This window comes from Beta vulgaris, chromosome 3 (genome assembly GCF_026745355.1).
Source record: "Beta vulgaris subsp. vulgaris cultivar EL10 chromosome 3, EL10.2, whole genome shotgun sequence".
Taxonomy (NCBI): domain Eukaryota; kingdom Viridiplantae; phylum Streptophyta; class Magnoliopsida; order Caryophyllales; family Amaranthaceae; genus Beta; species Beta vulgaris.
Window position 1 is genome coordinate 47,849,649 of NC_079204.1, and position 26,630 is coordinate 47,876,278.

A 26,630-nucleotide genomic window follows, 5' to 3' on the forward strand; every position below is an offset into this window, starting at 1 on the left:
TCCCTCAGTTAACTTATCAATTTTAGTTTATTTTCAGCTAGTAATGCCAAACAGAGCATAAAACGAATCTAACAAGATTACACATAGTTGTAGTTTTTGGATCTTTTAGGATCGAAGGGAGTAACAAATAAAAATTATAACATTAGAATTTTCATACGAATATATTTTCATAATGTTTTTTCTTATAATTTATATCAATATCAATTGAGAATAGTTAATGATGAAAGTTTATCCTCAAATATTAATATGCTTTGTAAATCATAACAACAGGGAGAGCGTAATTGCTGAAATATATAAAATATTGTGAAAAAAAGTATTTATTGATCGCTATGTAAGTACTAATTTTTCTCCACCTTATTATTCATACATACATTTTTTTTTTCTTCAGAAACTGAAAAAGTTCTTGCTATTTATTCATCAATTTCAATTGAATCGAGTTTTCCTTTTTTTTTTTTTTCGTAAAAACTTATGTTGTTTCGAGAATAAAATAGTGAAAATCTGAGATTTTGTGGAATGAAATAAAATATTCGAATTCAATTGCAATCCTTGATTAATCTGAAATATAGTGAGTGGATCGACGAAGAAGATAATGTCACCGTGTGATGTTGAGGCTTTAAAAGAAATGTTTGGAGGAAAATAAAGGAGATTATGTCAAATGACAATCACAGATTGAAGCATTCAAGACCTCTTGTTCTGTTAAGACGCAGAATTTTACTACTTCAACTTCAAGTTTAAACAATTAATGGCGACCCTAGATATTCCAGTTTCATTGCATCGTTTATGCTTCATATATTTTTAATGTTATGCGATTTAGCACAGGGAGTAAAAGTAAAGTTAATTCATCTTTTATTTAATTTTCTTCACCATTTAAAATTATCTCTATTCTTAAAATATTGATAAATATTTAAACTCATGCATTAAAATATATAAGAAGATGAAAAACACTGCTCTATGCTTGAGTTGGTACGCGTAGGAACCATATTTTTGATAAATTAGGTTTGCGTTTTTGCAAATGTAATTATAAACATAGAACGCAAATTAACCAAAAATAAAATAAAATAGATATATATTATAACAACGCAAAGTGATAATAGTATTCATACTCTAATTATTTTCAAGATCTAAAGAAAAAGAAATATTCATGTAATGATCGCCTCAAGATACAATGCTAAGCTATACCTTAGAAAATCAAAACATACACTTATTAATTTATTAAACTAGCTAATAGCTACTTATAATAATTAATACCCTACTTATTCACCAATCACCATAATATATTTATATAGCGTATCAACGTAAACTAAATCTGCATGCATATGTCTCCACGATCAAGGGTTGGATGGTGGGCTAGGTGTAGCCGGTGAGGGGAAAACTATTGAGATAAAAGGGAGATAAAAACCAGGGCTTGGTGGGACAGGTGCATGTGAGGTAGAATGTTTTGGTGGGGCATGGGTATGTGGGGCCGAATGGGTTGGTGGGACAGGGGTATGTGGGACCGATGGGGTTGATGGAGGGTTGTTTTTTGGGTCGGGTTGGAAAAACGGGTCATTCGGCGGGTTTGGCACGTAGGGGATCACAGGGTTAAGGAGGTTCTTTATAGGGTTGGGAATAAACGGGTTGTCATAGAATCCGAGAGCATCTTGCGGGTTGACGCCTTGTTGGTTGGAGGCTTTCTGTGGCTTGTCATCGAGTACTCTAGCATTAGACACTGCTAGCATAAGGAACATGGCACAAACAAGAATTTGCTTCATCATTTTGTTTTTCTCTTAAGAGCTGTTAAGGTTTTGTGCGGGAAGGCAATAGATCAGCTAATGATGAATTGTTGGAAGCTTAGGAAAAAATGCATGCATTATGCGTGGTATTTATATAGCAAACATGCACGATTTATCTTTATCTTTTAGTATTTGTGATGAAATATATATTTTTATCAATGTTATTTATTCGTTAAAGAGTATTATTTATCTTTAATATAGCTGTTTTTTTTAGTTATCTTAGATTCTTAATTTAATTCCCCTCAAAAAAAAAAATCGTAATTTACTTATCACCTATGCGGCTAGGTATTATGCAGTAGCTTCTTATCTATCTTGAATTTTACTATCTTTTAATAACAGATAGTAAGTATTAGCTATCGTAAATTCATAACCATACATTGGACTCCTAGTGTTTTAGGAGTGTACTTCATATGCGAAGTGAGATAAGTCTATGATGACAAATTTAAGGAGTATTTATCCAGTAAAGATAAGTCTATGATAACAAATCGTATCTTAATTAAGATACGTATTTTCAGATCATATTCTATGCTAAGACCTTGGTACCAACTAAAATACAATTGATCGTACTCTATAATTTTCTTAGTTTTATCCCTTCGGGCAGGACCGTCTTGAAGATTTTGAGCCCTCGATTCTAACATGAAAATTGGGCCCTAAATTTATAGAAAATAAAGATGGAAGGTTAGAGTTCTAAAGATAGAAAGTTAAAAATGTAAAGATAAATCATTGACAAATTTTATTAAGGGTGGGAAACAAGGGTGATTTCTTCAAATATGAAGTAAAATTTTCAAAATAATATATTTTAAGGCCTTTATAATTTTGGGGACCCTGTGCTGTTGGGCTCCTTGCACACCCTCACCTACCCCTCTGCCTTCGGGCTTCGGACTTGTATATTGTATATAGTATTTAGTACTTAATAACTTTTTATTAGTATTATTCATTTGTCCTATATTTTGTACTTAATCTCAGTATCCCTGCTACAGGTTGTATATTTGATATATAAAGTTTAAACTAAAATCAAATTTCGGTTAGTTATTGTTATGCCCTTCTTTATTAGCCCCCAAATTCTTTTCTTATGTCAAAGGTTTTCTTAAATATGGAAAAGTGCAAGCAAATTGTTAGAGCATGTACAATGGTACATGACTCTCCAAGACTCCAACTAGCTCTCCACTCTCTCTCATCTATTCTCTCTCTTCAAGCTACGTTCAAGAACTATGTCTAAAAACACCCAACAATAATAAAACTCTTTAAAGAGCTCTCCATTCAATTTTTTATTGTTTTATGGTCCCCATATCAATAAATGAAACTCATTTTATACTATGATTAAAGTTAAATAAATAAAGTTATTCATGTAAATTAAATATAATTACAAAAAAAATCTTTTTCATAATTTATGTAATGTGGAATTTTTCTTTAAAAAAAAATTAATTTTGATGCTAATATTTAATTTCATAAATTAGATAAAGATATTAGATTTTGCGTATGAATTATATCCAACATTAGGCTCATTTTATAAATAAAGAAAATTATAGTTGTTGGGATAGTAATTATTACCATGTTTTTTTTATTTTTATAAAAAAGATCATTAAACAGTGGTAAGAAGAAAAGAAAACCTAAGTAATTGCAATAGCATGTGGGCCCCAAACATTGGAGAGTTATCTCTCCTTCAACCCCAAAGGTATCGCAAATTAGATCCTACACCGAGGTATAGGATGAACATCCTACACCTTGCCCATTTTGCTGGCTTTTGACAGTATTTTTGAAAGTGGGCTAGCTCTTTCTCTCTCATCACTCACTCATTTATTTGCTGAAACAAATTTTTTTATGTACAAATGCGTATGGTTTGCAATAGTAATGACCATCAGTGTACATTGTGATTTATTGAATTTCGGTATGGGACTGTAATTGTACATATTGAATTTCATTAGTGAACAAATATCAACACACCAGTGTACAAATATTGGAAATTACTCACTTGACAATTTTTAAAATTCCAATGCTGTAGTCAAAATTTTAAATTACAATTAATAACTTGGGCCGTAGCCCTATGAGTTTCTTTTACAAATCTATATCCTGTTTGGGTTTAATGGGAACTATGCATAAAAGTTGAGCTGCCCACAAAAGCCTACTGATATTTTTTTTTTTTTTTTTTTTTTGAGGGTAACAAAAGCCTACTGATAATAGTAGACTTATTCCACACTTTTGGGATCCAAAACATTAAGGCCGTCAGCAGCTTTGAGTAAAAACGAATATTGGCCTCTGCGTAGGTCCATTAAACTTCTACTTCTAAATAAAATCCCATATTCAACACTATATACAAGCTAGCTCACCACTCACCCCAACACAAGACAACAAACCTAAAGCCTAAGAATCAAAGTTGGCCTAGTGGTTATAATGTCCACTTTTCACCTCTTTGATAGGGGTTCAATTTTCATCCCTTGTACTCCCTCCGTCTTTTTTTATTTGCTACAAGCACTTTTTCACAAAGACCAAGGAGGGAGTGGGGACCATTGACATAAATGGAATTAACAAAAAAGCAAATAGGTAAATTGTGGGACCTATGTATTATATATGGAAACATTTACAAAATCAAGAAGGGAGTGATGACAAATTTGTAAATAAGTGTGGGACCTATGTACTATATATGGAAATATTTGCAAATGTAGCAAATAAATTGAAACACCCCTAAATGGCAAAATGTAGCAAATAAAAAAAGACGGAGGGAGTAAGAAGGATTCTCAATTTTTCCCTTCCTTGCAAGGAAATTCTTCTTACCTTAAAAAAAAATCTAAAATGTGTCATATTCCAAATATAACACAACCCACGTCAATCCACGTGTTGCAGATACAATTATGCAAAGATTAGGGTCGGACTGGAAGATGGGTTGGATCGGATCGAAGATTCCAATCCGATTCTCGGTCCACCAAAATTTTGATTCCGGATTTTCGATCCAGTCAAGTCCAAACTTGAAAAATTCCAGTATGAGAATTTTTGTTATTTTAGTAAAAAAAATGTTTATATGTTAGAAAAAGTTTTAAAAAGGTACAAAGTTAAAATTTTTTAAACCAACTTGTATATATTATATTTAGGATTATTATTATTATTACAATTTTAATGTATAAACATCTTAAAATTAAATAAATAAGTTCTTTATTTTTTGAAAATATAGATTCCGGTCCAGACCTGACCTGTGCGGAATTTTTCTGGTTTGCTGGTCCACCCGATTCTGGTCTGGTCTTAGATCGGTGCACACCCCTAGTTGCAGACACATGAAACTTTTAAATGATACCAAAAACTAATATTCCCTCAAAAATACTAATAATAATGGCAAATTTAAGAATCGTTTGTGTAACGATTAGACGGTCAATTAGTTAAATCTCTATTATATAAGTCAAGGGACGAGCAATGGTGTCCTACTTGAAATTTACTTAATTGACCCTCCACAACAGAAATATTAGAAATTTCCACACATAAACTTGCCAAAAAAAAATCAATCAAATCTTTATTAAACTCAATCAACTCATATAAAAGCTCAATTACATAAACTTGCCAATAAAAAAAATTCAATAAAAAAGATTGATAATCAAGAACTTACCAAACATTAATACCACACACAATAAAAAAAAAAAAAAAAAAGCATGGCATTCTCATTACATAGACAACTCAAATTTAAACTCAAAATATTTTTTTCCGTAACACAAACACAATTACAAAAACAAACTCCAAATAAACCAAAAAAAACAGTTTTCTTCATAGATTGGAGTTTCACGACATTCTCAAATATGACATTCTTACGGATACTTTATTGTTAATCAGGTATGCAGTTCATTATTGAACATAAAATTATGTGTAATGTTCTATGTACGGTAAATCGTAATAATTAATATATCTAGATTCATTTACAAAAAAATTAATATTGATAATCTCACACAACCATTGTTAGTTTTTTTACATTGGCGAATTAATAAATTCATCTAACTATTAATCATTTACATTTTAAGAGTAATCATAACTATGATACGGATGGAGTATATAATAACAAGTTTTGAAATTAACGCACGCATCGCGTGCATATAAGACTTGTAAAAAATAACAAAATTGTAAGGAGGTCGATTCAAAGTAAAACGATAAGTGATTTAACAAGATATTAGTTAAACAGTTTGACACAAGACAAACTCCATAACCTATGCTATACAGACTTGCAAGCTATTGGACCTTGTATTTACGTTGAGTTGTATAGTTTGGGCCTAAGGCCTTAGTTGTAAACTTAGGATGTATATAAACTCTAAGTTTGACAGTAATACGATAACACACAAATCATTAAACCCTAATCAATTTGTCATGGTATCGGAGCCACGTTAATTCACCCTAATTTTTTTTCCGATCCTCTTCCCTGCCGCGGTGCGCCCCACCCGCGTGGGTTTTGCTCGCAGCCATGACTGACGGTGATCGTATTGAACCTGCATCTCCCTTTTATCTTGGTTCGGGAGATCAACCGGGTAATCTCATTACCCATGTCCTGCTCGCCGGTGACAATTACGTCACCTGGGCACGTGCCATTACTCTTTCTTTGAAGGCTCGCCGGAAGTTTGTGTTTATTGATGGCACAATTTCCAAACCTACAGAGAAGAAAAAATTTCTTGATTATGAGACCGTACACTCTATGATTGTTTCTTGGATTTTACGGAGTATGGACTCCAAGATTGCTGCCTCGATTCCTTTTCATGACAACGCCCAATTGTTGTGGCTGTACCTTGAACGCAGATTCTGCGTGGCCAACGGACCCCGCTTGCAGCAGCTTCGGTCCTCCATAACCGACTGCAAGCAATCCAAAATCATGACTGTGGATGAATATTACAGCCGCTTGATGTCTCTCTATGATGAGCTTGCTCGTTTAAAGCCCCTCCATGCTTGTTCTTGTGGAAAATGCACCTGTGATGTTGCTGCTAAGTTCGCCGTCGATCGGGTGGAAGAGCAGCTCCACCAATTTCTTATTGGTATTGATGATGATCGTTTCGGCACTGTGCGATCGAACCTTCTCTCTCAATCTCCTCCCCCTACTCTTGATCGTGCCTATCAAGCCATGGTTCAAGAGGAACGTTCGCGCGATATCGCTCGCAGCAAAGCTCCTCTGGATGACGCTCATGCCTTCACCTTACAAGTCGAACGTTCCTCCACCTGTGTTGACAAGTCCAAGCTCACCTGCTCCTACTGTAAAAAGCGCGGCCACGACAAAGCCTCTTGCTTTAAATTACACGGACCTGCCCAGTGGTGGCTCGAGAAATTTGGCCACGGCAGCACTGCTTCCTCTACCTCGTCTGCTTCCGTGCCTCCTGCCGTGCCTTCTGCCCCGCCGGCTGCTGCCACCGTCCCTCGCGGTGCTGCTCCCACGGTCCGTGCCCATGCCGTGAATGATGTTGTGGGGAACGTCTCCACGGGTGCTAGTTCCTCATCTCCCCTTGATGAATTGAGTCCTTCACAGGTTCAGGTTTTATTAAATATGATTAATGATGCCAAGCCTTCTAATGATCGTATGACAGGTGATTTTCCCTTATTATCCTGGATTCTTGACACTGGTGCTTCGCATCATGTTACTGGCACTCTGGCATGTTTATCTGATACTCACTCTATTATGGATTGTCCTGTTGGTTTACCTGATGGCCAACGTGTTGTTGCTACTATGAAGGGTCGTGTGATCCTCTCTCCGGACCTTGCACTTAATAATGTTCACTATGTTCCTACTTTGACTTGTAATCTGATTTCTGTCTCTCAAATGATTGATGAGTCCTCTTGTATTGTTCGTTTCACTGATTCCTTGTGTGCTATTCAGGACCTACGCTCGGGGAACCTGATTGGAGCCGGTGAACGTCGAGATGGACTCTACTACTTTTGCCGAATTTCCACTCTCCATGCCGTGTCTACTCCTGTTTTTTCCGAGTTTGAGTTGTGGCATCATCGATTGGGGCACCCTTCGGACAGAGTTGTCAAGTTAGTTCCTGCTATTCGTCAGAGTAGTAAAAAGAAAAAGTTGAATAAAGCTTGTGTAGTTTGTCCTCAAGCTAAACAGACACGTGATAGTTTCCTACTAGTGACAGTAAATCTGAACGTATTTTTGAATTAATTCATTGTGATTTGTGGGGTCCTTATCGAACCGCCTCGTCTTGTGATGCTATATATTTCTTGACTTTGGTGGATGATTTTTCTCGTGCTGTTTGGGTTTACTTGTTGCGTGCTAAAACTGAAGTACAAAAAGCTTTCACTTCTTTCTTTGCAATGATTGAACGTCAATTTGAGACCTCTGTTAAGATTGTTCGTACTGACAATGGTACTGAATTCCGTTGCATGTTGGATTATTTTGATGAAAGTGGCATTTTGTTTCAGACCTCTTGTGTAGGAACTCCACAACAAAATGGTAAGGTTGAGCGTAAACACCAACATATCCTTAACGTAGCCCGTGCTTTGATGTTCCATGCTAACCTTCCTATTACTTTTTGGGGTGAGTGTGTGCTTGCTACCGTATATTTGATCAATCGCACCCCGTCTAGTGTGTTGGGCGGTCAAACACCCTATGAACGGTTGTGTGGTAAAGTTCCTAATTTTGACGTAATGCGCGTCTTTGGCTGTTTATGTTTTGCTCATGATCAACGTGCAAAAGGAAATAAGTTTGCTCCGCGGAGTCGGAAATGTATTTTTATTGGTTATCCTAATGGTAAGAAAGGTTGGAAGTTGTATGATCTTGTTTCTGGAGATATTTTTGTTTCGAGGGATGTCAAATTTCATGAGAACGAGTTTCCGTTTGCCTTGGATTCGGATTCCTCTTCCCTGTCTCCTGCTCCTGATTCTTCCATGGTCGATATTGGTTTCTTGGACGATCTTGAATCCGTCCTTGACGATGCGGGTGATGCCCCGCCTCCTCCGTCTCCTGAGCCTCCTACTGAGCCTCCCGCATCATCCTCGGTTGTGCCTCCTCCTGAGCCTCCTACAGTTGCTCCCAGCACCTCCGATGTTGATGCCAATCCTACTCCTGCCCCGCCGCCTCCCCCTCCAGAGCTTGGGCGTGGGTTTCGTGCCAAACAGTCTTCTGTGCTCCTTCGCGACTTCGTCACTAATTCGGTGCAAGTATTGAGTCCATCTCCGGCTTCTCCTCCTCCGTCATCTTCCTCAGGTATTTTATATCCGTTAGCACACTTTGTGAATTATGAAAAATTTTCTGCTCCACATCGGATCTTTCTTGCAGCTGTTACAGAGAGCCGTGAACCACGCTCTTTTTCTGAAGCCATGAAAGATGCTGGTTGGCGTGCCGCCATGCAACAAGAAATTGCAGCTTTGGAGGATAACGGTAGTTGGTCTATGGCCGCCTTGCCTTCTAATAAAAAGGCTCTTGGGTGCAAGTGGGTCTACAAGATCAAGCATCACTCAGATGGGACTATTGAACGTCTCAAGGCTCGTTTGGTAATCTTTGGTAATCACCAGGTTGAGGGCTTGGACTATACTGAGACTTTTGCTCCTGTGGCTAAGATGGTCACTGTTCGTGCCTTCCTTGCTATTGCCGCTGCTAAGAATTGGGAGCTTCATCAGATGGATGTTCATAATGCCTTTCTTCATGGTGATCTTGACGAAGAAGTATATATGAAACCTCCTCCGGGATTTACTCCTTCCCGACCTGGCCTTGTTTGTCGCCTCAGAAAATCTCTCTATGGCCTTCGTCAAGCTCCTCGCTGTTGGTTTGCTAAGTTGGCTGCTTCATTGCTCTCATATGGTTTCACTCAATCATATTCCGATTATTCTCTGTTCACTCTCTCTCAGCATGGTATTCAGCTCTCTGTTCTCATCTACGTCGATGATCTCATTATCTCTGGTAATAATTCTTCCACTGTTACTTCTTTCAAGTCATATTTGGGCACGTGTTTTCATATGAAGGATCTCGGTCCTTTGAAATATTTTTTGGGCATTGAGGTCGCTCGTAGCTTGGATGGTTTATTTTTGTGTTAGCGCAAATATGTGCTCGATATCATTTCTGAGGCTGGCTTGGTCGGGGCTAAACCGGCTGCATTTCCGCTCGAAAAAAATCACACTCTTGCTCTTGCTTCCGGTCCCTTGCTTGTTGTCAGATCCGGAGGCTTATCGACGACTTGTTGGGCGCCTCATCTATTTGTCCTTTACTCGCCCGGACTTGGCATATAGCGTTCACATTTTGGCTCAGTTTATGCAGCAACCTCGTCAGGAGCACTGGGAGGCTGCTCTTCGTGTTGTTCGTTATTTAAAAGGTTGTCCGGGCCAAGGCATCCTTCTCAGTTCTGCCTGTGATCTATCTCTGACTGGTTGGTGCGGCTCTGATTGGGCTAGCTACCCCTTGACTCGTCGTTCTTTGACTGGGTGGCTTGTTTTTCTTGGTGATTCTCCTATCTCTTGGAAGACTAAGAAACAACATACTGTCTCTCGCTCCTCCGCTGAAGCTGAGTATCGCTCCCTTGCAGACATTACTTCTGAGCTTAAATGGCTCAAGGCTCTTCTTGAGGGTCTTGGCATTAATCATCCTCGTGCTATGCGTCTTTACTGTGATAGTAAGTCTGCGTTACATATTGCCCAAAACCCAGTCTTTCATGAACGCACCAAGCACATTGAGGTGGATTGTCACTATGTTCGTGATGCCATCAAGGATGGCCTTATTGCTCCCAGTCATGTGTCCACCACGGAACAACTTGCCGATATTTTTACCAAGGCCCTTGGTAAAAATCAGTTTCTTTACTTACTTAGCAAGGTGGGCATTTGTAACCCGCATGCTCCAACTTGAGGGGGGGTATTGGACCTTGTATTTACGTTGAGTTGTATAGTTTGGGCCTAAGGCCTTAGTTGTAAACTTAGGATGTATATAAACTCTAAGTTTGACAGTAATACGATAACACACAAATCATTAAACCCTAATCAATTTGTCACAAGCTCCAATAATCCATCATAATTCATAAGCTAGCTAGCAAAATATTAGCCTAGAGAAGAAGCAAAACATCAAAAAGAAATGACAATCTAAGGGAGGAAGAATGAGGATGGAGTACGTGAAGGAGAAGGCAACGGATGCGGCAGCGGGGACGAGGGTAGGATCTAGAAAAGGCGAAGGCGACAGTGGCAGAGAAAGCGGATAAATAAGAGCCCATAATGATCAAGTTGATAAGGACATTGCTGAACAAAGGAAAGACAATTGTAACGATGAGGTCGAGATGCGCAAGCAAGAGGCACATGTGACATTCCCATAACAATACCAATCGTACTGCAATTACTAGTTATTTAATGGTTGTTTGGTATACATTAAAATCTAATTTTCATAGAAAGTTGCAACTTTTATGAATTTATTTCCTTTTCGTAATTCCTAGGAAATCGACTAATGTTTTTGGTGATATCAACGAATTTGTAATTTTCATGAATCGACGTAGGAATTTTGAATAAACAGGAGGGCTAGCTAAATAAATTCTCACATTTTGTGGGAATTTCAAATTTCCAGAACTTTTCATTCCCCCATCTTCCCACTTTCTATCAACCAAAAACTAATTAATTGAGAAAATCAAGAGAATTGATATTGCCTATCTCTATTATAAAGCCAAGGGGAGCTATGGTGTTCCCTTTTAGAAAGTCTTTTTTGTCCTTAACTAAATATATAATGGGATATTCAAATCTTCTACAATATATTCTTTCCTAATTTAAAGATGGGGTCAAAATTCTAATGATAAATTAAATAAGGATTAACAAAGTAACTTGACGCGATTAGAAGAATGCTTGTTTAATGAAAAAAATTAAAAATTTAAATTGACTATAAGACCTTATATATATTATCCACTCTTTTTTTTTTTTTTTACCCATATTATCCACTTTTTAATATTCTAACTCAATTTTTAATTCTCTATTTTACTTTTTAGTTTCTATCTATTTTTCTGTTTTTTCTCATACTTTAACTTTTATACTTCTTTTGTTTTACTTCAATGTGACACGAGTAAACTGAAAAAATGAAAGGAAATTCATAATTTTGGGAAAAAGACGTGAAGAGTCCAATATTAGCTTCGATACTACATATATGATATACCAAATTACTTCTTTTTTTTAAGGAGAAATTTCATAAATTGAAGGCCAAACAGCATCTACAATAGATATTTAAGAAAAACAAGATACAATAAAACAAGGTTAAATCAAATTCGTCTTCGAAAAAACTACAATGAACCAGATCGAGCAATACAGCACAGCCCCCTTGTATTTGCTGAATCAAACATAGTTTGGGAAGAACCTTCTTGATCGAGTCATGTTTACCGCATCCGAGATTCCAATACCTTCATGTTGAGTCTCGAACTTCAACCAATGAGAATAATTTCTCATACTTAGAAACAAAAAAACCATACTCACAACTTCCATAGGGGAGAAGGAGATCTCCACAACAAAGACTAAATAAATCTCATAAAGAGATACTAGGGCTTCCCATGGATGAAAACATCCATGGCAGCCCCTAACTGATGAAGAAGGGGTAGAAGAGGCTAGGGTTTAGAGAGACATACCGAATTACTTTTTTTTTTTTTTTTTGAATAGTAAAATTAATTCAATAATAAAAAGTCATACGACATCTACATAAGCAATTGAATCAAACAAATACATAAGTTGAATCAAACAAAATTTTCCTTCATAAAAACTACGATCGTCAAACAAATCTTGCAATGTGGAACATCTCCCGCTTATATCGCTGGAAAATACAGCCTTGTTGGAGAGACAATCTAACGATCCCTTGTAGTCGTGAGGATGATTTCCGTCGGATTCATCTGACCGTATTCGAAAAATTGATAACCTTTATTTGTGATCCCGCATAATTCTTCACCAACAAAATAATTTCACGACAATCCATTAGATCTAGTATCCCGGATTGTAACATGTAGAAATTCCCTCTCTAAAAGAGGAGAAAAACCCTGTCTTTCGAAGGAGGTCGAAAAACCTTGTCTTTCGAAGGAGATCGAAAAACCTTTTCTTACGAAGGAGATCGAAAACCCTTTCTTTCGAGGGAGAAATCGTTATTGGAAACCTAAAAACAAATAAAAAACAGAGGTGGGGGCTTTCCAACGGTAAAAACCGATGGAAGCCCCTTTAAAAATCAACAATGGAGGCTAGGGTTTTTGAAAGTAGAGAGGAGAGAGGGGAGAGAGAAAAAATATACCGAATTACTTACATATGTCAATATTAGTGCATCAGTATTTTTTTATAATTACGTCTCAAGTGTTTTTATTTCTAAAGAATTTTTTTTATAAGTGTATAACATTTGTGTCCTATTGTTTCTATTGATTGATTAATAAATCATTTTAAAAATTAATTAGTTCGTAGTCATCATAACAATGAATATGACAATATCATTGGCACAAAAGAAGGGATAAAAGAATTTAATTGTCGGATACAGAAAAGGAAGGAAAAAAATAGAAGTGAGGAAGGATAAGAAAACAAATTAATAGCTAAATTGTCTGGAATCCTGATTATTCACATGATATAATGCTTTCATTAGGCACAAACATTTATTAATTCATCAAAGCAAGCGTCACCATGTAACATACTCAATTGAAAAGGGTTTTGTATATGTGAAAGTATTGGGTCAGACCGTCTGACGTATTGTTTACTGTCAGACGGGCTGAGCCCAATACATCTTCTCTCTGCTTCACTTTTTAGGTCACATTATCTCTCCTCTTTCTTCTTCTTCTCTGGATTTTCATATAATCCACCCAGTTTCGATTCTTGAGCTGCAATAATTTCATAATCTCCTTTTATAATCCCAATTTGTCGTTTCTTTCTTCTTCTTTTTTTCTCCTTCTTCAACTTCTACAACCTTTTTTTTTCTCTGTATTTGTGGAATTTTTTTGTTGTTTCAATATGCAGTTAGAAGGTCCCTCATGAATAGTACCTCTAGGCAGAAGAGATGCAAGAACAGCAAATCGTACTTTAGCAAACCAAAACCTTCCACCACCGCCATCTGCCAATCTAACTGGCCAAAATGGGATTATCGAGTTATTTAGCAGACATAATTTAACGGCCAAGGATATGACTGTCCTCTCTGGAGGCCACATTATCGGCCTTGCTCGCTGCAGCAGCTTCCGCCCCCACATCTACAACGACAAGAAAAAAATCAGCTAAGAGGAATGAAGAAGAAGGAGAAAGTGAGAGAAAGCAGAGGTTAGTGTTTTGTTTTTCAGTTGGACTTTGTTTTCTTTCAGTTGGACTTTGTTTTCTTTCAGTTGAACTTTGTTTTCTTTCAGTTGGACTTTGTTTTCTTTCAGTTGGACTTTGTGTTTCTTTCAGTTGGACTTTGTTTTGTTTCAGTTGGACTTTGTTTTTTTTCAGTTGGACTACCTGAAAAAGAATGAAGACTACCTGAAAAAGAATGAAGACTACCTGGAAAAAAATGAAGACTACCTAAAAAAGAATAAAGACCAACTGAAACCCAAAGTAAGTCTAACTGAAGTACAAAAACCAACTAAAAAAAAAGAAGACTAACTGAAAACAAAATGAAGACTACCAAAAAAAAAATAAAGACTACCTGAAAAAGAATAAAGACCAACTGAAACCCAAAGTAAGTCTAACTGAAGTACAAAAACCAACTGAAAAAAAAGAAGACTAACTGAAAACAAAATGAAGACTACCTGAAAAAAAATTAAGACTACCTGAAAAAAAATTAAGACTAACTGAAAAAAAATTGGAACCACCTGAAAGTCGTCCGACCAAAGATTATGGTCGGACGAGTCCGACACAATACGTTCTTCTGTCTCTCGACAAATGACAATTGACGTAGTATAAAATGTAGGAAAAAGGTCAAGGGATGATTTCCTACATAATCTAATATAAAACAAAAAACACCACACAACTCATTGCTTCATTTTAATGAACTCTAAATCTCTAATCGATGCAGATCAACTGGCTCGGCTACCTCAATTCCGTTTATTGATAAAAACGATTGTATATATATAACACATTACTCATCTCGTTTCTAAACATAACATGTTTTTCGAAAATATGCAAAATTTTGAACATTAATATTTATAGTTAAAGGAAACATTTGTAAAATACATATTAAAACGAATCTAACAAGATTGTACAAATTAAATAAATATTATAGCAATTGCAACATTAGAATTGTCATACGGAAATATTTTCATAATGTTTTTTCTTATAATTTATATCAATATCAACTGAAAGTGGTTAACAATTAAAGTTTATCCTTAAATATTTATATCCTTTGTCAATCATAACAAAGGGAGGGCGACAGGGCCTAATTGCTGAATTTTTCCTGGCAAACAATGCTTCATATAGTTTAATGGGTTAATGGTATGCGATTTAGCAAAGGAAGTGACCTACGAAAAGTAAAGTTAATTCATCTTTTATTTTCTTAAAATATTGATTAATATTTAAACTCATGCATTAACAAAGAAGATGAAAAGCATTGCTCTATGCTTGAGTTGGTACACGTAGGAACCATATTTTTGATAAATAAGGTTTGCATTTTTGCAAAAGTAATTCTAAACATACAACGCCAAATTAACCAAAAGTAACGCAAACTGATAATAGTATTCATGCTCTAATAATGAATAATGATCATTGATCGCCTCAAGATACAACGCTAAGCTATACCTTAGAAAATCAAAACATACACTTATTAATTTATTAAACTAGCTAATAGCTACTTATAATAATTAATACCCTACTTATTTACCATAATATATTTATATAGGGTAACAACCTAAACTAAATCTCCATGCATATGTCTCAGATCGATCAAGGGTTGGATGGTGGGCTAGGTGTAGCCGGTGAGGGGAAAACTATTGAGATAAAAGGGAGATAAAAACCAGGACTTGGTGGGACAGGCGCATGTGGAGTAGAATGTTTTGGTGGGGCATGGGTATGTGCGGCCGAATGGGTTGGTGGGACAGGAGCATGTGGGACTGATGGGGTTGATGGAGGGTTGTTTTTTGGGTCGGGTTGGAAAAATGGGTCATTTGGTGGGTTTGGCACGTAGGGGATCACAGGGTTAAGGAGGTTCTTTATAGGGTTGGGAATAAACGGGTTGTCATAGAATCCGAGAGCATCTTGCGGGTTGACGCCTTGTTGGTTGGAGGCTTTCTGTGGCTTGTCATCGAGTACTCTAGCATTAGACACTGCTAGCATAAGGAACATGGCACAAACAAGAATTTGCTTCATCATCATTTTGTTTTTCTCTTAAGAGCTATTAAGGTTTTGTGTGGGAAAGCAATAGATCAGCTAGTGAATTATTGGAAGCTTAAGAAAAAATGCATGCATTATGCGTGGTATTTATATAGCAAACATGCCCGATTTATCTTTATCTTTCAGTATTTGTGATGATATATGGGTTATCTTTTAGTTCTAACTATATCTTTTTATCACTATTATTATTTATTCGTTAAAGAATATTATTTATCTTTAATATAGCTGTTTTTAGTTATCTTAGATTCTTAATTTAATTCCCCTAAAAAAGAATCTTAGTTTACTACTTATCACCTATGCGGCTAGGTAATAGGTATTATGCATTAGCTTCTTATCTATTTTGATATTTTACTATCTTTTATCAACAGATAGTAAGTATTAGCTATCATAAGCATACATTGGAGTCTTAGTGTTTTAGTAGTGTACTTAATTAATATGCGAAGTGAGATAAGTCTATGATGACAAATTTATCCAGTAAAGATAAGCCTATGATAAGAAATCGTATCTTAATTAAGATACGTATTTTCAGATGATATTCTATGGTGAGGAAACATTTGATCCGGTGTGCGTGTTCCCTTTGGCCTTTGCTATAATGGTGGAATGGTTTTATGGTACGTAACAACGCTTAGCTTGTGCTCTTTTCTATCAATATTAATGTATTCTCAATTGTAATAGGTATGAACAAAATTGCAGTCTTGTTTGTAGATGCTTTCGAAAAACAATCTTTCAGTACAAGCAGACATTGTGTCAAATGTGTTCCCTATCAGTCTTCTTATCATGATGATTGTCCCATTCTTTTTAGTGTTGTACTTTGAGGGTAATAGTGATCCTAGCTAGATTGCTTTTAAGCTTGGGGTACTCAGGTTGATCAAAGTGTGAGCCAAGGTGAGCACAGCTAACTGCTAAGACAGGTCATCAGTCATCAGGCTCGAACGAGTATTTTCGTAGTTACCTCAGCTCGAGTCGAGTTATGAACCGAGCCCAAGATTTATGAGCGTGAGTGCTTGACAAGCTGAATCTCTGAGCTATATAGGTTCCACCTAAGTTCTGTTTGTGAGAAGTATTAGTTATTCTGGCAACTATTACCTTTGTATAAGCTTGCAGTTCATTCCAATTTATAACTTTTCCAGTATTGTTTCTGTAATTATTTTGCTTTAATGCAGTTGTGAAGGACGTTGCATTAGATCCTTTCATAGTGGCAAAGAATCTGCTGAAGACGCGGACTCTGATTGTGTCTCTCTTGGTTTGACAAGAGATGAGATTAAAGGTATTGCTCATTTGCATTTTTTCATAATTCTAGTACATTCCCTTTGAATTTTGATCTCAACATATGATTCAAACTTTCCCCTGTTTCGTCTATAAAATCTGATGTGATTTGTTATCCTGCAGGCTATGCGTTCCTTTAAATGTCCAAATTGTGAGTATAAGATACATCAATACAATGCGACGAGTTCGATTTTGATCATATATTCTTTGGACTCAAAAGTATTTTCAGTTGAACATTACATCTGGCTAATGTTGTACTGCACATGGGTTGACGGAGTTCGATTTTGATCATATATTCTTTGGACTCAAAAGTATTTTCAGTTGAACATTACATCTGGCTAATGTTGTACTGCACATGGGTTGACGGAGTTCGATTTTCATCAGTTATTAGATTGAGTTGGCACTTGGCAGTACAGTATTGTTTTTCAGGTATTTGTATTTTATTTCAGGCTAGGATGTGATCTGTGAGATTGGTCGATTGAGAAAGGTTACATGTTTCGAGCTTATGAAGATTATTTCAACTTTCATATGTTGAATGCTGCTCTTTATAATCTATCATACATATGTTGCAGGGACATTTGCACAACGTCTGGACTTTCATCTTACAAGATCCGCGGTTCAAAAGCGACGAGTGCATGTGACTCTATATCTTTTAAAGATTACTTAACTTCTAAAAATGTGCATTGTAAAATATTTTGGGAAAATTTCAATTAACTTCTTTGGTATCTCTTGAAATCTAGTAACAAATAAATATCCAACTATTTTTTGTGAAAAAAATAAGTAATAGTGAAATATCTCAATAATTGTGTTATATCATTTTTTTTACAATGTTTCGAAGTTGTATATGCTTGGAGTGATAATGGGTCGTGATACTGATTTTGGACACTGAAAGGTTTTCGCGGTCATTGCCAAAGTTTGGCTGGGTGAGCTTATGTAGGATACGCATTGTATAGATATGAACAAAATGTGTTATGGTGTTGTCCAAAAACATTATAACTAATGCGCAAAGATGAATAATTTCTAATGACAGTCATATTCAACCTTTTCAATTCGAAATACACCTTTCAAATTTATGTTATTACAATTACAAAGCAATTGCAAGATAACAAGCTTATACAAGAGATCAAAATTAAGAGCTTCTTTCCCACTTTACAATGAAAAATGCCAAAATTAGAACAAAGGAGATGTCTTCTAAAGGCATCTTATTTTCCACGTTCTCTTGGTTGTACTTTGTATTCGAATGAAAATCTTGCTCCGAAAAATCTTAAAGGTGCATCTGGATTGAATTGAAGGAAAAATATTTATAGGTACAAATCCATATACAAGTAGATGATCGCATCCTAGTTACCCCGGGACAAAGAGTATAATTAGCGCCATTGTCAACCATTTCATAACTAAATTATCAGCGGTTGCAATAACAATATCAAAATTCAAAAGTACTAAAATACTGAAAAGCATGAAAGGCATTGAGCCTGTGCTTTCTTAATTCCAAAGAATCAAAATAAGATAACTTCATAACAGTGCTAATGCACCACAAGAACGACTTGTAAAACTGAACACACAATAGATACCGAGAAAACATGATAACAATGTAGGGTGGCTAATTAAGTTAATCCAAACATACATCAACATTATTCGTAAAACATCCAAGTGTTTCCAACACATAACACCAATAAGCCGATTAATTATAGGTTTTGCAACCCATTTATTTCCTATATTATAAGAGTTTTCAATAACATTATCAAGAGAGGGATAGTACTTAAGAAGCATGGAGGAGAAGCATTCAGGACAAGGCACTGTATTACAAACAGAAGAGTAAGGTGAGAAAGTGAAGCCCAAAATACATCTCTAGGATGAGCAAAATCGATAAATTAAATCCAAAAGAGACGGATACATTCAAGTTATACAAAAAAAATATAGAACCATCAAATGAAAAGGTTATAAAGTCATACCAAAATCAAGTAAAAATAAGAGAAACGAAAAATTAATTCTCATAGTCGGACCATACCCAAAGTAGAGGGCTTAAAACTAGTCATTTTCTAATCCTCAAAAGAGGACGGCGAAACAATGATATCCAATCATAAATAATCAGATTACACGAGCTCGAAATAGCTACAATTAATGTAACAGTGCAGAAGAACCAAGTAACCTAGGTAGCACAAAAACGGATACGAGAACGGATACGGATACGAGAACGGATACGGAAAACGATAAAATTAAAATTTCAAAAAACGGGTACGGCATGGATTCGGCAAAAATAAAATAAAAAATAAATCTGGTAAAAATTATTTTATATTTAATGACTCAAATTGTAAAAGTAAATCTAGAAAAATATTACTTTACGTTTTTAATATTTATATTTTCCTTCTAATGAATAAGAAAAGTTGACATAATAAAAATCTCAAGAAGAGAAGTGTCTTTTAAGAGTACAGGCCAAAGAAAAAAAAAAGTACTTCCTCCGTTTTTTTTAGATGTTACACTTTCCTTAAATTGCATGTTTCTAAATAGATGTTACACTTTTTTTTATTTCCTAAATTGGAAAGTTTTATGCTGTAAAATTACTCACTTACCCTTACTTATAAGGATTAATCAAAATTAAACTAACTTAATTTAACCTTATTATATACTAATCCAAAATTAATTAAACCTCCTCCCTTCTCTTCCACCACCCTCCCACACCACCTCAGCTGCCCCATCCCTTCCCCCACCTCGTAGCCTCCTTACCCACCACCACAGAAGCCCGGCGAATTCCCACCACCCACCCGAAATCGCTCCCCACCCACCCGAAAATCCCAGCCACCCAAAACCCCACCCCACCCACCTGAAAACAAGATCCCCACCCACGAAAACCTTCCCCACCTACCGAAATCACCACCCAACCACCGAAATCCCCACCCCCACCTACCGAAAACCACGCAATTTTCTTCGCGCAAAACCACGGCCTCCATTTTCGGCGGTAGAGGTGGGATTTTCGAGGATGGGGTGGAATTTTGCGGCGGTAGAGGTGGGGTTTCGCGAGGCTGGGGTGGGTTTTCGGCGCGTGGTTGGGGTTTTCGGGTGGGTGGGTGGGGTTTTCGGGTGGGTGGGTAGGAAATTCGGCGGGTGGGGTGGGCTTTTCGGTGGCTGGGTGGGGTTTTCGGGTGGGTGGGGTTTCGGTGGCTGGGTGGGTGGTTCGAATTTCAGGTGGGTGGTGGGGTGGTGGGGTGGTGGTGGGAGTTCTCTGGGACGTTGGGGGTGGTGGTGGGGAACCCAAGGGGTCCTCTTTTGTCTCTCCTCCCTTCCCTCAAACCCCATGTTAATTCTCTCCTAATTACTCCTCCAATTTTTGCCTAGGGAACCACAATTTTTGAAAGTGTAACATCTAAAAAAAACGGAGGAAGTATTAAAAAAGAAAAGAAAAAGTCAACAGAGAAGGTTCGTTGTAGTAAATAAAGTTAGACATGTACAGCTCGCAACCACAAGTGCAACAAGTTATTTTTTCTTTTAAGATATCACGTGATACAACAGAGGAGTACTAACTTACTACCTATTTTTTCTCTCTCCTCTCCTCACCAAACTCAATCACGAAACTAGTGCTCTTCTTCAATTGCGTCTGAAATTTCAGTGAAGAGCAAAAAGACGTCTCTAAATTTGCTTCAACCGTCCCCGAAACGTCCCCATCAAGAAACCCCAACCGTCCCCAAATGACTCGCCGTCCCCATTTTTCAGAGACGCGCCAGGGACGTATTTCCGGCGTCCCCGTACCGTACCCGTATCGTCCCCGGTACGGGAAACGACACCCTGAAGAAGTACCCGTGCTTCATAGCAAGTAACTAGTATTGAAATAAACATAATATAATTAGTAGACAAGAAAAAAATAAATCCACTCATACGTAATTAGATAAAAAATCAAGGAAGACTTATTGATTTGCTTTGCAATTTGGCACAAAATATTCGAAAAAAAACTAGGTCCAACAATTAAAAGAGTAAAGGAAGCCAACCAAAAACAGTCTATACTAATATATCAAAAGACGTTCTAAACAAGGAACGTGTCACGTGACACTTCCATTAGATTGTTTAACTTCATGTAATTCATGTACAATAAAGAAATAGAAATTGTGTTGTATGAGATTCAATCCCATGATCACAAACATATATACTAAAGTCTTAATCACTAAACCAAGTGATACTTGATGTTATCATTTTAAAGTTTAATATTAATAAATAAAATATATAATTATCCGAGACCGTACCTAAAAACTAGTTAGATATCAAAAATAGAGTAAAGAAACTTACCTGGACGCCGAGATAAGTAATGTGGTAGGCGCGAATCACCGACCGAGCATATTGTTAGAAGACATATAGGTGGATGTAGATGCACTCATGCAAGTACAGCAGCGAGCGAGGCTGGGCATTCTTCTAATAACAAGGATGATGATGATGGTACGGTGTGAGCGTGTCTGGTGGTTGGGACACCCCCACGGGACTTCAAATCCGATTTCTTCGCCGGAGCAAAGGCGCGTCTGCTAATGAATTCCGAGGAGAAGAGGCAGTGGGCGGGGTTGAGATTCGACTTCATGAGGATGGAGACATGCAACACATGTTAGCCAGAAGTCCGGAATATAACATCGAAGAATACCCATTGCCAACCTCACACCCTGCTACGAGTGCTACCCAAGCAATTTTCAGCGCAGCAGCAGTAGCATATATAGTATCACTGAGTTACATCAAATGTAAGATCTGATTCAAAATTAGGACATTAGGACAAATTCAGGGGCGGAGCTACAGTGTAACAAGGGGTAGCACGTGCTACCCCTGACTTTTAAAAAAAAAATTAAAAAAAAAAAAAGTTGAAACCCAAACCCTAACGTTATCTCTTCCGTGTCTCTCTCTAGTCTCCTGTCTTTCACTCTTTTGGTGAGGAAGAAGCTTAGGGAAGAGACTTCTGTTTTGGTGAAGATGGGCTTCTCATCTGATCCCAATCAACTTTTCTGTTTCTTTCTAAGAAGCTTTCATACTGGAAAACAAATATTTTTTTTATTCAATTTTACTTTTTAATTTTTTTTATCGGTATTCAAAAAAAATTAATTGAAGGGAATAAAAAAGCCCAGATATAAGAGAGAATGAATGTAGGGATTGAGTAAGGGGTTGGAATTGTAGCAGATTGAGAGAGGTTGAAGATGATAAAGATGGGGCTGGTGTTGTTGCAGAGGAGGAGAAGTAATAAAAGAAATTATTAGTGGGCGACGGGTGGCTACTGGCTATTGATCTTGTGGCTACTGCAGTGAGCCACTTTCTTAGTTTTTTTTTTCTTACTTTCTTATCAATTTTTTTTATTCTTTTTCATCTAATTTCAGTTGTTAATTTCGAAACCTATGATTTATGAATTGCGAGTTTATGAACTTGCGAGCTGTATGAATTTTTATTTTTGGTATGAAATTGTTGATTTACAGTTGTGAAATATGAATTTTTGTAAATTTTTGGTGAATTACATTTGTGAATTTTGGTGAATTATAAATTGTGAAATTTGAATAATATACAATTGTGATATCGGTTATGTGGTTGCATTTTATTATTCTATTGATGGATTTTAATAAGAGCAAAATAATACTAGTTGATATTGATTAGTTAGATCTTGTGTTATTTATGCTTATACTTTATTTCACAATTATGAAAAGAAAATAGAGACGGATACCTCAAACCCTTCTCATGAGGGATACCTCAAGCCAACAAAATTTGGAAACGATTTGTAAATCTTGATCGATTAATTATAAACTGGTCTCAAATTTTAGTATTCGTCGTGCATAATTGTAATTTTTGTTGTTGATGTTATATTTAGATTATGTATTACTTCCTCCGTTTTTTATTAGATGTTACACTTTTTAAATCACATACTCCTAGGTAATTTTTGGAGAGGAGAGAGATAGAGATAATGAAAAACAAAAGGGTCCCATGTGAACATGTGATAGGAGAGAGATAGAGAGAAGTTATTACCCAAAATAAAAGTGTAACATCTAATTTAAAACTTCCTAAAATAGAAAGTGTAACATCTAAAAAAAACGAAGGAAGTATTTTAATTTAGTACTTATGTGGATTTTTTTTTGTAAAAGCTACGCTACCCCTCGCTCCAAATCCTGGCTCCGCCCCTGGACAAATTAGACTGGAAAATATGGAAATCTAGAGAGGAGAAATTTTACACGTTCATTAACAAAACCAAGAATTACTTCAACTCGACCAACTTGGTTTTGCTCTCATGCTCTGCATAGTACCTCAACTCTAATTAATAAGGGAGTAATAATATTGCAGAACTTTTTATTTCGATTTTGCCTTGGATAGGCCCAAGTAAGCCACACAAAAAAACTGCGTCATTATAATTAAGGTGGGCCCAGATTTACAAAGAGGCTAAAGGAAATCGGCCCAATACATGAGGGACATAGATTTATATGCCTGAAAGGCTTGATGGGACTATTTGTGGGCTTCTTAGGAGTAGAATTTGATGCCGGCTAAGTTCTGGCTAGATCCATGCCAGAAATTCCGAGCTTCTATGCATTCCTTGTCTTGCAAGAGCATCAGCGACATGATTGGAGCTGCGTAGTTGATGTACAACAGAGATTGACTGATTTTGATGACGAGCATTCCTTATGTAGTTCAAATGGAAGTTCAGATTCCAAGGACCACCATGAGATGAACGGTACCATTTAACCGCATTGAGGGAGTCCAATTCGATTATGATCATTGTTGAGTTTTACTCTACTTGGGAATTTTTGAGAGATTTGGATAGCTCAGAAAATTGCATTCACGTCTGCATTGTTTATTTCCATTGGCGGAATAGGGGTAGAGAAGATGCACATGAATTCCCCTTTTGAATTCCTTAAGACACCACCAATTGTCGACTTGTTTGTCATGGGATTAAAGGAAGCATCCACATTCCAGAACTAAAAGAAACAAAAAGAATGAAAGATATTAAAAGAAAAAAGAATGAATGATGGGAATTAAAATAAATTTTTTATTATTGAGCTAAAATAAATATAATTAGCCCAATTCAATTATTTTAGCCCACCTAAATAAATACCCAAATTAGAACAAACAAATATAATATGGGTTGTTAAATATTTGGACCAGTCCAAATAAAATGGTCAAATGACAAAGGTAAAAAAGACTTTCAAGTCATAAACGGGCCCAATCCCATAAACTATCAAGTCCAGGAAGAAATCTTATTCCCTGTAAATAGACCTCACCTCCTTCAGTTGAGGGGACCGGAAAAACATTATTCTCAAGAGCTCATAAATTTCTCTCGGAATTCTCTCTGCAAATAGTCAAGAAGCACATCAAATATGTACCGACTGCTCAGGTACACTCAAATGCATTACACTGAGATTCAAGCTTTTGTCAGCCATCATTCGAATACACTCAAACAAAACTCAAACTCAGGTTGACGTTGACAAAATGTCAGTCTAAACTCAAAACCCAGGTTGACGTTGACAAAACGTCATCCCAGATTCAAACTCAGGTTGACGTTGACTAAATGTCATCCCATATTCAAACTCAGATTATCGTTGACAAAACGTCAGTCCAAACTCAAACTCAGGTTGACGTTGACAAAACGTCAGTCCACACTTAGCTCCACGTCGACATCAATATGTGGCACTCTCAAGCTACGGGACAGAATCAGATAACTTAGTTTATTTTTTATTATAAATTGTTTACAGATATATTGTACTCAATACATTTATTGAAATATAATTTCTTTGTTACTTTGTTTCTTGTCTAATATATTTTGACTCGAAATTTGTGTATATAGACGGAAAAAGAAAAAAATGGAGGTGGGAGAAAAAGAAACAATGGGATTTGGATGGCTAAGGAGGGAAGGGGAGGGGGAGGCACAGGGGTGATAGGGGAATGAGGGAGGTGACCGAAAGAGGAGCACGGAGGAATATATATAGTTTGAGAATCTAAAAAAAAAATAACCGGTTAAACAAGTAACTAGTTAATTGGCTCCAATTTTATAAAAAATGATGCATAGTTGGGACCGCTCAGAAATAATCGTTAGTTGGGACTTAAAATGGCAGAACACCCATAGTTGGGACTGTTCTTGTCAATTTTTCTAAAATTCTTTTGATTATTAGTTCATACTGAATATTATATTGAAATATGTATCAATCTTATATGTACGTAAGCACTTTCTTGTGATTTGTGTACAACATCGACACGTTGCTCTCTTTGTGCAATCATTTCATTAGTTTTTTGATGTCAAGAAATGCATTTCATGTGCGAGGTAAACATTAAGCAACCTATGTGTATGAAAATGAGGTGAATATGAGTTGGTCTCTAACTCACCTAACAAATCGTTGGTGTGGGATTCGATTCTCAACTATCAATAGTTGGAGTGAGGTTTAGGGGGAGGTGGGTTTGAACTTTGAAGGAATGTTTATCTTCAAGGACATATGATGGACCTTGATATAGAGCAGACCTAGAGAATAACGATCAAATTATGAACCATGTTCCAAAGATGATGAGGCTATGGATCCAAAATTCACAATTATGCCCTGTAGCTTGATTTTGAGGGAATAATTTCACTTGTCTTTGGGCCAAAGATAGATTTGAAGGAAAATGTTTTAATATGGAATCCAGATCCACAAAAGCTTATAATATGATTGATTAACACAACTAAAATTACAATAAGGAAACTATCCTTATATATGTCAAGTTTTTCAAATAACTACGTTAGTTTAAAAAAATTAAATTACTACCTCTTTAATTTTGCTGGTAATATAGAGATTTTAATCAACCAAAATGAGTAGTAAAAACTACATGGTAACAAATTAAGCCATCATGTAACAAACAACAAAAACTCCTAAACATACAAACAACGCCAACTAGCAACGACAGATTAGGGTATTAAGCCTCTAAGTTTTATTCCTCTTGATTTTATGCTAAACATGGGATTTGTTAAAAAGATTGTAATTTAGATGGAAAATCAGTAATCATATATGAAAATAGAATTTGAATTATAGGTTTTAAAAATAATTCGAGCGGACATGAAATGACCTTGAGCCACATTATATATTCTTTTTTCGATCCATACCAAATAGGAAACATAGTACATAATCATCATTGACTCGAGCGATTACGTAGGGATAAGAGATAGTGAAAAATCTATGTGTATATATATACTAGGGTTAGTTTTTCAAATTAAGAAGCGGACAAGTTTTAGTAAAAATTATCTAGTTGAAGCTGAATACATAAGTATGTCTACTGCAGCAAGTGAATTGGTTTGGATACAAGGCTTGCTAGAAGATTTGCGTATTCCAGTTACTCTTCCCATCACTTCATATTGTGACAACGTACACATTTGGCACAAAACCCTATGTTTTATAAGAAGACTAAACA

The 26,630-nt window shown here is 36.3% G+C and overlaps 2 long non-coding RNA genes across 2 annotated transcripts; one reads left to right on the forward strand and one right to left on the reverse strand.

Moving 5' to 3' along the window:
* Nucleotides 1-16,304: 16,304 nt before the first annotated feature.
* Nucleotides 16,305-18,474, forward strand: LOC130590647 (uncharacterized). Its single transcript, XR_008968489.1, has 3 exons — nt 16,305-16,606; nt 17,159-17,262; nt 17,385-18,474. It is a non-coding gene; the product is annotated as an uncharacterized LOC130590647 (long non-coding RNA).
* Nucleotides 18,475-19,090: 616 nt separating this feature from the next.
* LOC125496085 (uncharacterized) lies at nt 19,091-22,902 on the reverse strand. Its single transcript, XR_007272776.2, has 2 exons — nt 21,537-22,902; nt 19,091-21,073 (listed from the first exon to the last, which is right to left on the reverse strand). It is a non-coding gene; the product is annotated as an uncharacterized LOC125496085 (long non-coding RNA).
* Between the last annotated feature and the right edge of the window lie 3,728 nt (nt 22,903-26,630).